This window comes from Zalophus californianus, chromosome 15 (assembly GCF_009762305.2).
Source record: "Zalophus californianus isolate mZalCal1 chromosome 15, mZalCal1.pri.v2, whole genome shotgun sequence".
NCBI lineage: Eukaryota > Metazoa > Chordata > Mammalia > Carnivora > Otariidae > Zalophus > Zalophus californianus.
The window spans coordinates 1,415,560-1,430,858 of NC_045609.1; the positions used below are offsets into that span (position 1 = coordinate 1,415,560).

The 15,299-nt window shown below is 41.3% G+C and overlaps 1 pseudogene across 1 annotated transcript; it reads right to left on the reverse strand.

The window, feature by feature from the left end:
• Positions 1–12,468: 12,468 nt before the first annotated feature.
• Positions 12,469–14,895, reverse strand: LOC113923785 (annotated as a pseudogene). Its single transcript, XR_003520416.2, has one exon. The product of XR_003520416.2 is annotated as a heat shock protein HSP 90-alpha-like (transcript).
• Between the last annotated feature and the right edge of the window lie 404 nt (positions 14,896–15,299).

The following is a 15,299-nucleotide window of genomic DNA, read 5'->3' on the forward strand; positions in this document are numbered from 1 at the left end:
TTTGACTTCTTCTTTGCCAGTCTGAATACCTTTTATTTCTTTTTGTTGTCTGATTGCTGTTGCTAGGACTTCTAGTACTATGTTGAAAATAGTGGTGAGAGTGGGCATCCTGGACATGTTCCTGATCTTAAGGGAAAGGCTCTCAGCTTTTCCACTGAGGACGATATTCGCTGTGGGTTTTTCATAGATGGATTTTATGAACTTGAGGAATGTTCCCTCTATCCCTATACTCTGAAGAGTTTTAATCAGGAAAGGATTCTGTTTCTTGTCAAATGCTTTTTCTGCATCAATTGAGAGGACCATATGGTTCTTCTCTCTCCTCTTATTAATGTGTTCTATCCCATTGATTGATTTGCGAATGTTGAACCGCCCTTGCATCCCGGGGATAAATCCCACTTGGTCGTGTTGGATGATCCTTTTTTGTTGGGTCCTATTAGCTAGGATTTTGTTGAGGATTTTGGCATCCATGTTCATCAGGGATATCAGTCTGAAATTCTCCTTTTTGATGGGGTCTTTGCCTGGTTTGGGGATCAAGGTAATGCTGGCTTCATAGAATGAGTCTGGAAGGGTTCCTTCTGTTTCTGTTTTTTGAAACAGCTTCAGGAGAATAGTTATTATTTCTTCTTTGAATGTTTGGTAGAATTCCCCAGTGAATCCATTAGGCCCTGGACTCTTGTTTTTTGGGAAGTTTTTGATCACTGCTTCAATCACCTTACTGGTTATTAGCCTATTCAGGTTGTCAATTTCTTCCTGTTTCAGTCTTGACAGTTTATAGCTTTCTAGGAAGGCATCCATTTCATCCAGATTGCTCAGTTTATTGGCATATAATTGGTGATAATAATTTCTAATAATTGTTTCTGTTTGCTTGGTGTTAGTCGTGATCTCTCCCCTTTCATTCATAATTTTATTAATTTGGATCCTTTCTCTTTTCTTTTGGATAAGTCTGGCCAGTGGCTTATCGATCTTACTAATTCTTTCAAAGAACCAGCTTCTAGTTTTGTTGATGTGATCTACTGTGTTTCTGGTTTCTAATTCATTGACCTCTTCTCTAATCTTAATTATTTCTCTTCTAATGCGTGGCTTGGGCATCGTTTGTTGCTTTTTCTCTAGTTCTTTAAGGTGTAGAGTTAGTTGGTGAATTTGGGATTTTTCTATTTTTTTTTGAGTGAAGCTGAGATGACTATGTATTTCTCCATTAGGACCGCCTTTGCAGTATCCCATAGGTTTTGGACCGATGTGTTTTCATTCTCATTGGTTTCCATGAATTGTTTAAGTTCTTCTTTGATTTCCTGGATGACCCAAACGTTCTTGAGCAGAGTGGTCTTTAGCTTCCAAGTGTTTGAATTTCTTCCAAATTTTTTCTTGTGACTGAGTTCCATTTTTAAAGCATTATGGTCTGAGAATATGCAGGGAATAATCTCAGTCTTTTGGTATCGGTTGAGACCTGATATGTGACCCAGTATGTGGTCTATTCTGGAGGACGTTCCATGTGTGCTTGAGAAGAATGAGTATTCTGTTGTTTTAGGATGGAATGTTCTATATATATCTATGAGGTCCATCTGATCTAGTGAGTCATTCAAATCTCTTGTTTCTTTGTTGATTTTCTCCTTAGATGATATTTCTATTGCTGAGAGTGGAGTATTGAGGTCTCCTACAATTAACATAGTGTTAGCAGTATGACTCTTTATTTTGGTTAACAGTTGGCTTATGTAGATGGCTGCTCCCCTGTTGGGGGTGTAGATATTTACAATTGTTAGATCTTCATGTTGGATAGACCCTTTAAGCATGATATAGTGTTCTTCTGTGTCTCTAACTACAGTCTTTAGTTTAAAATCTAATTTGTCTGATATAAGAATTGCTACCCCAGCTTTCTTTTGAGGTCCGCTGGTGTGGAAGACGGATCTCCATCCCTTCACTTTCAGTCTGGATGTATCTTTAGGTTCAGAATGAGTCTTTTGTAGACAGAATATGAATGGGTCCTGTCTTTTTATCCAGTCTGCAACCCTGTGCCATTTTATGGGAGCATTTAGGCCATTCACGTTGAGAGTGATTATTGAAAGATATGAATGAATTGTCATCATGTTGCCTGTGAAGACCTTGTTTTTATAGATTGTCCCTGTAAATTTCTGTTGTATATCACTCTTGGGGGTCTTTCTCCTTTTATAGATCTTCCCTTAATATTCCTTGCAGGGCCGGCTTAGTGGTCACATATTCTTTCAGTTTCTGCGGGTCTTGGAAGCTCTGCATCTCTCCATCCATTCTAAATGACAGCCTTGCTGGATAAAGTATTCTTGGCTGCATGTTCTTCTCATTTAGTACCCTGAATATGGCTTGCCAGGTCTCTGTGGGTAGGTCTAACGTTACTCTGATGTTCCTCCCTCTGTACATAAGGAATCTCTTCCCCCTAACTGCCCTTAAGATGGTTTCCTTGGTTCTAAGATTTGCGAATTTTACTATTACATGCTGGGGTGTTGGCCTGTTTTCCTTGATCTTGGGAGGGGTCCTCTCTGCCTCTAGGACATGAATGTTTGTTTCATTCCCCAGATTAGGGAAGTTCTCAGCTGCAATTTTCTCAAATATATCTTCTAGTCCCCTCTCTCTCTCTCAACCCCCACCTGGATTCCAATAAGTCTGACATTGGAACATTCATGGTATCACTTGTTTCCCTGATTCTATTTTCATGGATTCTGAGTAATTTTCCCTGGCCTCCTCTTTTCCCTTTTTCTTTATTATTTGGTCTTCTAGGTCACTAATTCATTTTTCTGCCTTGCTTACCCTAGCTGTTAGATTATCTAGATTAGATTGGATCTCACTGATAGCATTTTTAAGTTCTGCCAATTCAGCGTTCATTTCTGCCCTTAGAGACTATCTTGCCACTGATTGATCTCTCCATTCTAGCTATTGTCTTCACAATTGCTAGCCTGAATTCCATCTCTGACATCTTGCTTATATCTGCATCCATTTGTTAATCTGTGGTATAAGTCATAGTCTCTAGTCTATCCTATTTTGCAGGTTCCTCCTGCTAGTCATTCTGTTGAGGGGTGGTTGAGGGAATGTATAGAGTCCAAATTATTGACCACAACCCAAGCAAGATGCACCTGTTTTATAGGGACCTTAGTGTTGCTGGCCTATTGTTCTCCCAGCCTGTCTTCTGGGGGAGGGGCCTGCCATGCTCTTACTCAGGCAACCCTGTTTTGCCAGCGTTGTGGGGGATGGGCTCAGTGGAAACTGGTTTTGGGGGGCTTTTGTTCTCTGGTGGCTTTTGTTCTCTGGCTGCTTTCCCTGGCAGCTTTCTGCATTTCTTCCAAGAGTCAGAGCAGAAGAGACCGTTTCCAACCCTCTGCCTCAGAGCAGAGAGATCTCTGTCTGTTCTTCAGTGACCTCTCCAGGCCACACTATCTCCGTTTCTGTCCGTGCTGCTATAAACTGCAGTATCCTGGGTTGTGCATCTCTCAGCAGGGCTCCCAGTCCTCGCCTCCAGGTTGAGGCCCATCTCTGCCTCTTGTGCTTCTAAAACCGCCAGCCACCCCCAGTTCGCATGTGCAGCCCCGCCACTCCAGTTTCCATCCTGGGGCCTGCCCTAAAGTCCTTTCCCTGCCGCTACTGGTCTGTGAGTCTGTACCCTGTCCCCAGCGCAGGAGGCCATCCCTCATAGGCATTGTAGGGTCCCCACAGCCAGGCTCCCTTCTGCTGCCGTTTTTCCTCCAAAATCTGCCCGCGGAATCAAGGCTTCCCGCTTCCTACCTCGGAACCAACCACCTGCAATATTCTGTTTGTAGAGATCCAGATCTATCATCTTACATCTCAGGCCAATTTCACGGGTGTTCAGAGTGGTCTGGTAGATATCCAGCTCAGTTCCGGGGACCAGCTGGAATAGGGTCCCCTACTCCTCCACCATCTTTTCCTGCACCTCCAGCGGTACTTTTTATCTTAAATATATTCTTTCAGATTAAGGAAGCTCTCTTCAGTTGCTAGTTTGTTGAGAGTTTTTATCATGAAAGTATGGTGAATTTCATCAAATTAACCTATTGAAATGATCTTAGGGTTTCTCTCTTTTGTTTAACCAATGTGGTAAATTACATTAAATATTTTTCAAAGTTAATCCAACTGTACACTTCCAGGATGAATTCCAGAATCATGATGTATTTGTTTGCTGTTTTAATTGGCCAATACTTAACTTAGATGTTTGTTTGCATCTCTGTCGATGAAAGGAACTGATTTGTGTTCTGCTTTTCTGTCACGTCTGTTTCACACTGTGATGTCAGGGCAATGTTGGTCTCATTACATGAGTGGAGGTGCGCTCCCTTTTTCTGTGATCTGTGTGTGTCATGTATTGCTTCTTTCATAGATGACTGGTTGTACTCATGAGTAAAATCAAACTGTCCTGGAATTTTCTCTGTGGCAGTTCTGTTTTGTTTTGTGTTAGTGTTCTTTTTTTAAAGAGTAGTTTACAAAACTAACCTTTAAACCTTTCCACTATTATATAAGCTACAGTTGTTGATTTGATTGCTGAGAAACAATGCTTTGGTGGCATGCTTCTAATGTGAATTAAAATCCATATTAATTAAGTTTTCGGATAGTTGCCATAGGAACACAGAAAAATGTAATCCTTATGTCCATGTCTTCATATGGCTGCATTTGTACCAATCTTATGCTTCTAAAGTCCTTGCAAAAGTATCCAGAATTAATTTACGTGATCTGTATACATGCTCCAAACTCATGTTAAATTTCCATTAGCAACAAGAGATGGTATCTATAAATGCTATCCGAAATCCTAATATGGTTTCCCTCTGTCCCTTTCGATGACACTGTGATTTGTGATTTGTGTGCCTGCAGGCATCACGGCCCCAGGCGTGACAGAGTCAGCTTCTGGAATCCCCTGACTCTTCCTATCAGCTTTGTTTCCTTTTGCCTTTCATGTCATATATATTCTTGCATCTTTGTACTTTCAACCAATTAGGGTCTTGATATTTAAAATACGCCTATATAAACTGTTCCATGGTGGGGATTTTTTAATCCAATTTTACAATTTTTCCTTCAATACACAGTTAACATTTAGGGAACATTGACTTAAGGTAGCCTCTTAACCTAAAAGTATATAAAGTTTCCTAAAGGGTTAACTTCAGTAACCTTATCACAATTAGAATGACATAAAGTTCAAACACAAAACAAAGAATAGAACTCAAAAGATATTTTGCCTGTTTCCACGGCTGAGCTTTTTAACAAAGGAGACATAATTGTAACAAAAGTCTGGAAGAACAGACAAACTGCTTTTATTCCCTCCTGCCTGGAGGAATCACTTAAAAGCCAAGCTTTGAAGTAGATGGTGTATAAAGCATTTATATTTAAAAATAAAAAAAAATATGGAGAGTACAATTTCTTTCTAATTGCAGTATATTTCTCTTATAAAAATGTCATACTATGCAAGATAAACTTAAAAATCAAATGAGCTCCCCATAAATTTGAGTTGAAGGCTGCGGTTTTCCTACCTAATTTTAATACATAATAAATAAGTTGGCCCTAAAATCTTCAAAGGAGATTTCTAAAGGAATGATTTGTTTGAATTGTGGTAATGATAAAACTGGCCATTATTCGTCTCCAGGAAACCCAGAGTCAAAGATACTAACACACAGCAGCTTCTGAATATCCCTGGAAGGTGGAAGGCCACCATGGCAGGTCGTTGGTGCTCACCTGTGGCGAGCAGAGTACTTGGGACAGTGGTACGTCCGCGGTGACCGGGAGCCAGTGAGAGAGAGCAGGGAGGCTGGGGAGCAGGGAAAGGACTCCGCTGCCACTCATCTCAGCTTCCCCAGCCCCCCGGCTGGCTGAACATTTAGGGCAAATTAGATCATTTGTACAGTCTCTTCTAGACAGAATAAAGCTAACACGTGATTTTGTTAGGAAATGTTTGAGCTTTTTACTCATGTATGCAATATATATATGTAAAACTTCAACGTTTTCTGTTTTGAACTTCATATTTTATGCCTGTTCTGTTTGACGGGACTCCCTGGGTAGGTTCCAGGTGAAAAAAGTTCAGGTTAAGGTTAAAGGCACTTTTCGAAGGGTTTTCTCTTCTCTTGTCCACTGCTGCTTGGGTGGCACCTGTCTTGTCATCACGTTAGCTGTGTGGTCCGCACGATTGTCCGCGTCTGCTGAGGTGTGAACAGCCTCCAGTCTGGGTCCCCCCGCGGCCGCCCTCCACACCGATACCTGCTTGTTGCACATATACAGTTTTTTCTCCTCTTAGCTGTAAACATCAGGGGCAGAGGAAAATTCACTGTTCCCCTCATGCTGTGCTGCAAAAAGGGGGAACCTTGTTGGCTGCATGGTGATCTCAGCTCAGATGCAATGACTTCAGTTCGTCTCCCCAGTGGGGGCCTGGGAGGCCACTCCAGGGCCGAGCACCATGCGTTGATCAGCCTGGCATCCTGTCTGGAAGTTGTGCGGTGCCCCCTCCCCAGACCTCCTCTGAGAGTCGGCTGCAGACTTCCTTCCCAGAGAGACACCTCAGGGACCGAATTTATCACATGGCTCCCTTCTCATTCTCCTTTTATTATTATTTCACTCTCCTCGGGCTTATGTAGTTTTTATTTCACTTCAGATATTTGTGCCTGAGAGGAGGAAGGTCATACAGGTCAGATCAGATAGTCTTCTCTTCCAGATTTTTAAGAGAGAAGCTTAGCCTTCTGTGCTCAGACTTGGAAGTAAATTTTTCTCCTCAAAACTGTGGCCACGCTCCTCAGAATTCTTTTGGACCTTCAGCATTTTCTCTGCCACTTTTCCCTCGGGGCACTGAGGGCAGTTGGTTGGATTTGGTTTGGGGCTCGAGGAAAACGAAACCCACAGAGGGAGAAGTAGAAATGTGCCAGGCGGCTCGTGCGGCTCTCTCTTCCCATAACCTATGATTTCCCTTTGCCTGGCTTTTCCAAAGTAAGACTCTTTCACCTGGTGAACGTTATTTACCTGAAACAGCACATCAAGCTGGTGGAAGCACAGAGCTTTGCATGGATTTTTTTAAGAATACGAGGGCTGAGGGGGGCCTAGGTGGTTCAGTCGGTGAAGTGACCAACTCCTAATTTTGGCTCAGTTCATGATCTCAGTGTTGTGAGATTGAGACTCAGTGCGGTGTCTGCTTGTCCCGCTCCCTCTGGCTCTCGCCCCACTCACATAATCTCTCTCTCTCTCAAATAAATCTTTCTTTAAAAAAAGAAAAAAGAATACAAGGGCTGAGAAATTCTGAGAGTACTTAGCTCTCTCCGTGGAATATAATGTTCCATATCTGTAGCCCAGGAAGCAAGAGAAGGAAGATGGAAATTAGGTGGATTAATGTATAGTCAACTTCGTGAAATAGCCTTGCCGTCGATTTCTCCCTTCAAGAAAACACAATGATGATTTGGGCCTAAAATGTTATCTCGCAATAAGCAATGTCAAAATTAACTCATGGTGACTCTATGACCCAGATGTTTACCAATAAGTTTGTATATAAGTCTACAAATACTGAGTATTTCTGAAGCCCATACCCAAAGCAGCATTGGAGACGGAGAACAGTGCAGTCATGGGGGGGGGGGGGTCTCGTACAAAGGAAAAAATGTTGTCAAATCACAGCACAGGCAATAAATTATTTATACACCATCAAACATAGCTAGTCTGTGATGTTATTAAATCACTAAAAGATTTTAATATAGGACAGAGTCCCATTCTGCTTTGTGATTGCATTTTTGTTTTATTATATTTCATTGTGTTGGTTCATTGTCAGCGCTAGGAGATGGTTATCCTCTAAAGAGATAATCTTCCACCAATGATTGGAAATTAGAAATGATTGGAAGTACAATGTAATAGAATAAACAGATTAATCATTGGGGGACTGGAGTGGATTTTGGTTTTCTGCAAATTAGTCTTCATCTCTTGTCATAGCTTATCTGCTAGAAGGTCCTGTAACATCATCCAAACATTTCTGAAGACAGCACTGTATACACAGTCATCATCACTGGGAGACATGATTGATTTAACATGTTATCACATTACAACTAACAACTTAAATGAGGTGTACATGAATACTAATCTGAGTTAACTTTGTTATATTTGAAACAGAAGAAATAAAACAGCATACATGTAATCTTGTTATAAACAGGAACAGCACACTTTTATAAATTACTGTAGTTTAAATGTTTTTCAAATGGTAATTTTCCATTCCCAAAGTAATGAAAAATAAGATGGTTTCCAGTGGCTTTCTCAATACTCTAAATAAAAACAAGTGGAATAATTGAAAGAGAACAGGTCCCAAACGTGTACGTGTGTGTGTGTGTGCACTCTTGTGTGGGGGCGGGGGGCTGGGTGTGGGTGTGGGCGTGTGTGTACCTGTGTGTGTTTGCTAATAGAGCCAACCTGTCTTACTGCAGGTCCACCGTGTAGCTTCATTTTCCAAAATCAATGCCAATGTTTGCTCCACTTTTTACTTTTTCTTTGTATTTTTTAAGTATTAAAATGATACATGATAAAGTTTGAAAAATAAATATAAATCTTCAAGTTCAAATAGAATTACATATAATTAAATATTCAGTTCATTAGTCACACTAGTCAAATGTCAAAGTTTCAGGAGGTATGTGTGACGGGCTACTGTCATGGACAGTGCAGATCTAGAATATTCCATCATTGCTAAAAGTGCTATTGGACCGTGCTATCTTCAGTAATTTGAGACCTTGTTTATGGCTACATAATATCCCATGTTGTGGTCCAGTAATCACTGAAGTATTTCTGCATTGTTGTATATTTGCAGGGCTCACTGGGTGACTTCTTGTGTTTCTTTGGGCTGATGTTGCAGTTTTATTTTATTCTTAGAAACAATGCTATAATGAATTATACATAACTTTTCTTAATGTTTTTATTTTGGAATATTCACAATTGTTTCTCTTCTATGATCAGAACTAAGGATCATATGGCAGGATTATTGACTAGAATACAGAACTTCAGGAAACTAAAACTCTTAAGTATGGAGAGAGATTATTTTGAACTATTTTGAATTTTAAATTGCTTTAGTGGGAGATTTTTAACCAATTGCACACTGGGGTTTTTAAAAGATTATTTAACTCTTTGGAGCCTGAGGTAATTATGAACTCAGAGTTTATTAAGTGCTAAGGTTACTAATAAGATTTAAACAGTTTCAGGCTTGTGGCTTCATGCACCATGGACCTTAGAGACAGAAAAAAATCCTGAATAACCAACTTTTGTCTAGATAATTGTCCTGAATAAATATTTTTTAAAAATCTCTGGGCACTAAAAGTATTTAGTGCTCAGTAAACTTGACTCTTCAATGTTTTGCTCCATTATATGGTTTATTAACAGAGTCACATCTTACTTTTCTTTATACATTTTATATGCAAGAAAAATCGGAATAGCAGAGTGGTCGCTTGAGCACTTTTCTGAGCAGACCAGGGACAAGTAAATGTCATGCAGTGTAATTATGTGAGAGGGTACACACTGGATGGAGCAGCCCCACTATTACAAAGTTCCTACAAAGTGTTTTCTTTGTAATTATTTTTGATTTTTCAAAAGAGTTACTAAAACTCCCATTTTCTCTTAACTTGTAATTTTTAAAAATACTTCTGCTTTCCTTCTGATTTTAAATGACCACCTTTCGACTGGGAGAAAAGTTGTCCAGACAATGAATTTTAGAGTTAGACGGGACTTCACTCACTTGTGTGTGTGTCAAGGAGAGTTTTCGGACCATCTCTGAATGTCACCCTCCAGACTCCCATGCACCGCACAGTGCCGCCAACGCATCAGGTAGTTACACAGACCTAGTCTCAAATCCATGGTTCAGGACGTACTAATTGGGTGACTTTGGGGAAATTATTTTATGTGATTTATAGTGCTCCTTCCTGAGGTGTCCATGAGAAAATGAGCAGTAAACAGTCAGAATGACATGTGGCTCATAGCAAACTCTGCTGTTGTCATTGAAGGGGCTGAATCAAATTCACCCATGAGGAAAGACTTTCTCACTTTGAACTTTAAAATATAAAAACAGAGCTCCAAATGGATAAGATAGATTAAAACAGACTAAGAATGTAAACCTGTCCTGCATTTTCTGTAGCTCTAGTTTCTTTCTGATGACTTTGTATCTGTGTCTGGTTTCCTTCTGTCCAATGGGTCAGTTCTCAGCCATCCCAGACACCTGTGCATTCGGGAACGGGGTGGTGGCCAGGCTGAAGCTCCAAGAGGAGCCCCTGGACAGGAGAGAAGGGTGCAGTATGAGTGCTGAGAGGCCACTGCACCTGTTTCTCTGACAGAGCAAAAGCAAGAAGTGAGGTTGTTGCAAAACGGATGTCCACATCGGAGTGTCATCAACTGGAAGAGATCCAGGGGGGACATGGTGGTGAGATGGGAACAGACTTCTATTGGGCCGTATCACATCAGGGGGTCAGGAGAAAAGTGCAATGATCGCTAGCTCATCTACTAGTCCCTACTTGTCATCTGAAGACAATTCTAAGGACCTACAAGAAATAATTGTTCAATGAGTAAGTCATATGTGAAATATGTATGAGTTTCCCCAAGGGTTGCCAGACCACAACTGTTAAATATCAATGTAGAGTGTAGGATTTAGGAAAAAAAAAAAAAGAAAAAGATCCTGTATGCTACCAATCTTATTTAAAATTCCTTTGGGAAATAAACCTCCAAAAATTCAACAAGGCTGGAAAAAACAAATGAGGAGAAGGAGCTTCATGTGGAAAAAGCTTCCATTAAAATAGGAACTTATGGCACAACAGACAGAAAGCTCCTCAAACAAAGGAAGGATGATGGACTTGTTCTATTTCCATGGCCCCCCTACCCTGGCCACTGTGCCCCCCATACCCCAGCGTCAGATGCACACAAACGGATGTTGATCCAGCAGACCTCTGTGTAGCAACAGCACCTGTTAATCATCAATGTCTCCTGTGCTCCACGTGCTCGACTGGGCACTTAAATATATTATCACTTCCCACAGTGACCCTGGGAAACAGAACTATTGTCATCAGCTTCTGCACTTGACCTGAGGATTAGTCATGTTAAAGGATATGCCTGAGGACATCACTGATTAGCTGCGGACAGGGCTTCCAACAGGAAAGGGGCTGTGCCCAGATCCACGAGTGCCAGAGGAGCTTTGGTGGTAAACGTTTTGAAAACCCAGGAGTGTGGGGGCACTCCAGTCTCCCACATTTTTAACACCCAAGTAAGAAGTAAGAGAGCATCGTGGGGAAACTAGTTCATCTCAAACACCCATTGCGCACATAAGCTTTTTGAAATCAACCCCAAAATGTATTCAGCAGTAGAAACTCTCTTAGGGGTTGATTAAGAGAGGAATATTCCAGTCATTTTCAAAAGTCATTAAAGGGAGAAACAAAGAGAAAGTTTAATATGTGAGAAATATGCCAAAGTTTAGATTTCACTCATTTCTTTTTTTTTAATAAATTTTTTGTTTCATGTTCTGACCTTCTTTTATTTTATTTTATTTTTTTAGATTTTATTTATTTATTTGACAGACAGAGACAGACACAGTGAGAGAGGGAACACAAGCAGGGGGAGTGGGAGAGGGAGAAGCTGGCTTCCCGCGGAGCAGGGAGCCCGACGCGGGGCTCAATCCCAGGACCCTGGGACCATGACCTGAGCCGAAGGCAGATGCCTAATGACTGAGCCACCCAGGTGCCCCAGATTTCACTCATTTCTTAAACATCTTACAGAGGTTTACAGAAGCTAATATTTAAGAATATTAGCACATTTAAATCATCAATAAAGGATATTTGTTATTTAAAAAATTTTACTTAGAATATTCGTTATTCTTATTTAATAATATTTAAAATACCAATTTTAAAATAATAATAAAACAGGAATTTAAATGTACTAATTTCCAAAGAGCCTGAGCAAATATAGAATATATACATCTAATGACTCAAAATTATTCAGCTTGGTATTTTTTTTTTAATTTTTGTATTTGTTACAACTTTTTAAAGCAGAACGTGACTTGAGCACTACATTCCCACTCACAGAACTTGCTGAGTTACTTTTTGAACAGCTTTACAACATGCCTAAATAGGCTTAGAATTTCACTACTCTAAACAACACTCTTCTTTGGAAAACAAGCCCTATACATAGTTACTCCCATCCAGTTGGTTCAGTTTAACTACTAGTTTCTAGAAGCCTGGTACATGCAGTTGATAACTACAGGGGATAGAAGATTTAAAAAGTAGATCCTAGACGGTGAGAGTCGTTTTAACCAACAGTTCTCTTTTAAACATCAAGGTATAGCTCAGAACACTTCAGTGACAAAAAAAATTTGGTCTTACTAAGGAATCTGCTTGGTAGCTAAACACTTTAGAGCACACGGTTCACGTTAGGTTACATACACCTCACAACAAATGTTACCTTGTCCAATTACAAGAAGCCAGCATGGAACCGGGGAAGAAAAACTAGCTGGGCTTTAGGTCCTACACATCAGAGTAGCACACTCCAAAAAGAAAGAAATCTTATCTTCCCCTTGAGTAGTTACTGTCATGCCATACAGACTCTTAAAATGTTAACAAAAATAAAGAAAAACATCCTTGAAAATATATTATCAGAGGGAATGAAGATAAAGTATCGAATACATGTACAAGTAATGCTCAGTGGCGCTTAATCGACTTCCTCCATGCGGGACGTGTCATCGTCGCCCTCAAGGGGCGGCATCTCTTCGCTCACCGCGGCACTGCTGTCGTCAGCCGTGGGGTCGTCTTCGTCAATACCGAGCCCGAGCTTGATCATCCTGTAGATCTGGTTAGCATGTGTCTGGGGATCTTCCAGGCTGAAGCCAGAGGACAGGAGAGCAGTTTCGTAAAGCAGGATGACCAGATCCTTCACAGACTTGTCGTTCTTGTCGGCCTCTGCCTTCTGCCGTAAAGTCTCAATGATGGAGTGGTCAGGGTTTATCTCCAGGTGCTTCTTCACGGCCATGTAGCCCATGGTGGAGTTGTCTCTCAAGGCCTGGGCCTTCATGATCCTCTCCATATTTGCCGTCCAGCCGTATGTGCTTGTGACAATGCAGCACGGAGAGGTCACCAATCGGTTTGACACGACCACCTTTTCTACTTTTTTCTCCAAGATGTCCTTCATGATCTTGCACAGGTTTTCAAACTTTGTTTTTTTTCTCTTCCTGTTTCTTTTTCTCTTCTTCGTCTTCTGGAAGTTCCAAGCCCTCTTTGGTAACAGACACTAACGTCTTCCCCTCAAATTCCTTCAGCTGTTGGACACAGTACTCATCGATGGGCTCGATCATATAGATCACTTCCAAGCCATGCTTCCGAAGACGCTCCACGAAGGCCGAGTTTGCTACCTGATCCTTGGTCTCACCTGTGATGTAATAGATATGTTTCTGGTTTTCCTTCATTCTGGTGCAATAGTCCTTGAGGGAAACCACCTCATCGCCAGAAGCAGACGTGTAGTATCGTAACAGCTCAGAGAGCTTCTTTCGATTCTGAGAGTCTTCATGTATTCCCAGCTTGATGTTTTTTGAAAACTGCTCATAAAACTTCTTGTAGTTCTCTTTGTCTTCAGCCAGTTCGGTGAAGAGTTCCAAGCACTTTTTGACCAAGTTCTTTCTGATAACTTTTAAAATTTTGCTTTGCTGAAGCATCTCACGGGAAATATTTAGAGGAAGATCCTCAGAGTCCACCACACCTCTAATGAAATTCAGGTACTCAGGAATTAGCTACTCGCAGTTATCCATGATGAAAACTCTGCGAACATACAACTTAATGTTGTTCTTTTTCTTTCTGTTCTCGAATAGGTCAAAGGGAGCGCGTCTTGGCACAAAGAGAAGAGCGCTGAACTCCAACTGTCCTTCCACTGAAAAATGCTTCACTGCCAAGTGATCTTCCCAGTCATTGGTCAAGCTCTTATAAAATTCTCCATATTCTTCGTTGGTGATGTCGTCAGGGTTTCTGGTCCAAATAGGCTTCGTCTTGTTCAGTTCTTCCTGATCGATGTACTTCTCCTTGATCTTCTTCCTCCTCTTCTTGTCCCCGTCCCTCTTCTCCTCCTCCTCCTCCTCCGAGCCGACGTCTTCTATCTCAGGCTTGTCATCGGGCTCCTACTCTTCCTTTTCTCTTTCCTCCTCCTTCTCTTCCTTTTCTTCAGCCTCATCATCACTGACCTCTTTGTCGCGTTCCTTCTCCACAAAGAGAGTAATGGGATAGCCAATAAACTGGGAGTGCTTCTTCACAATCTCTTTTATTCTCCTTTCCTCCAAGTACTCTGTCTGGTCTTCTTTCAGATGCAGGATAACCTTTGTTCCCTGACCCATAGGTTCACCTGTGTCAGTCCTAACTGTGAACGATCCTCCTGCAGAAGACTCCCAGGCATACTGCTCATCATCGTTATGCTTGGTGATCACCGTCACTTTCTCGGCCACCAAGTAGGCAGAACAGAACCCAACACCAAACTGGCCAATCATAGAAATGTCTGCACCAGCCTGCAAAGCTTCCATGAATGCTTTGGTCCCAGACTTGGCGATAGTACCGAGGTTATTGATCAAATCGGCCTTGGTCATGCCAATGCCGGTATCCACGATGGTGAGGGTTCGATCTTGCTTGTTCGGAATGAGGTTAATGTGCAGCTCTTTCCCAGAGTCTAGCTTACTGGGATCGGTCAAGCTCTCGTATCTGATTTTGTCCTAAGCGTCCGACAAGTTGGAAATCAGCTCCCTGAGAAAGATCTCCTTATTCGAGTAGAAGGTGTTGATGATCAGGGACATCAACTGGGCGATCTCCGCCTGGAAGGCGAACGTCTCCACCTCCTCCTCCTCCATCGGCTGGTCTTGGGTCTGGGTTTCCTCAGGCATCTTGGCTACAGGACCGCACAGGCTCCGCGACGACGCAGCATCGGGACGCAGAAGCAACTCTCAGCTTGGTATTTAATTAATTTGCTGATTGGGTTATTGTGACATTTTAAAAGAAATAGCTTTCAGTTTTTTATACTATATCCTGAAAGACATCAGGAATCTTCAGAAATTGTTTCTCAAATTGTAATCTGCTGGCACAAGCACCAAACTTACCTGAGGTGCTTTTAGAAAATGTGTATCTGTAGGACCAAACCTTAGATCTACCAAAGACCATGTGTAGATTAGCAAATCTTTAAAGAGCTCTGAAAATAATGCTTATACTGAAAATGTTTGATAATCACATTTTTACATTAAAATTTGCCAAAATTCTAGAGATGCCACTCTTCAAGACATACCATATCTGACTTTTAATCATAAAAATGATATTGGGAAGAGATATTGAAGGTACAAGAAT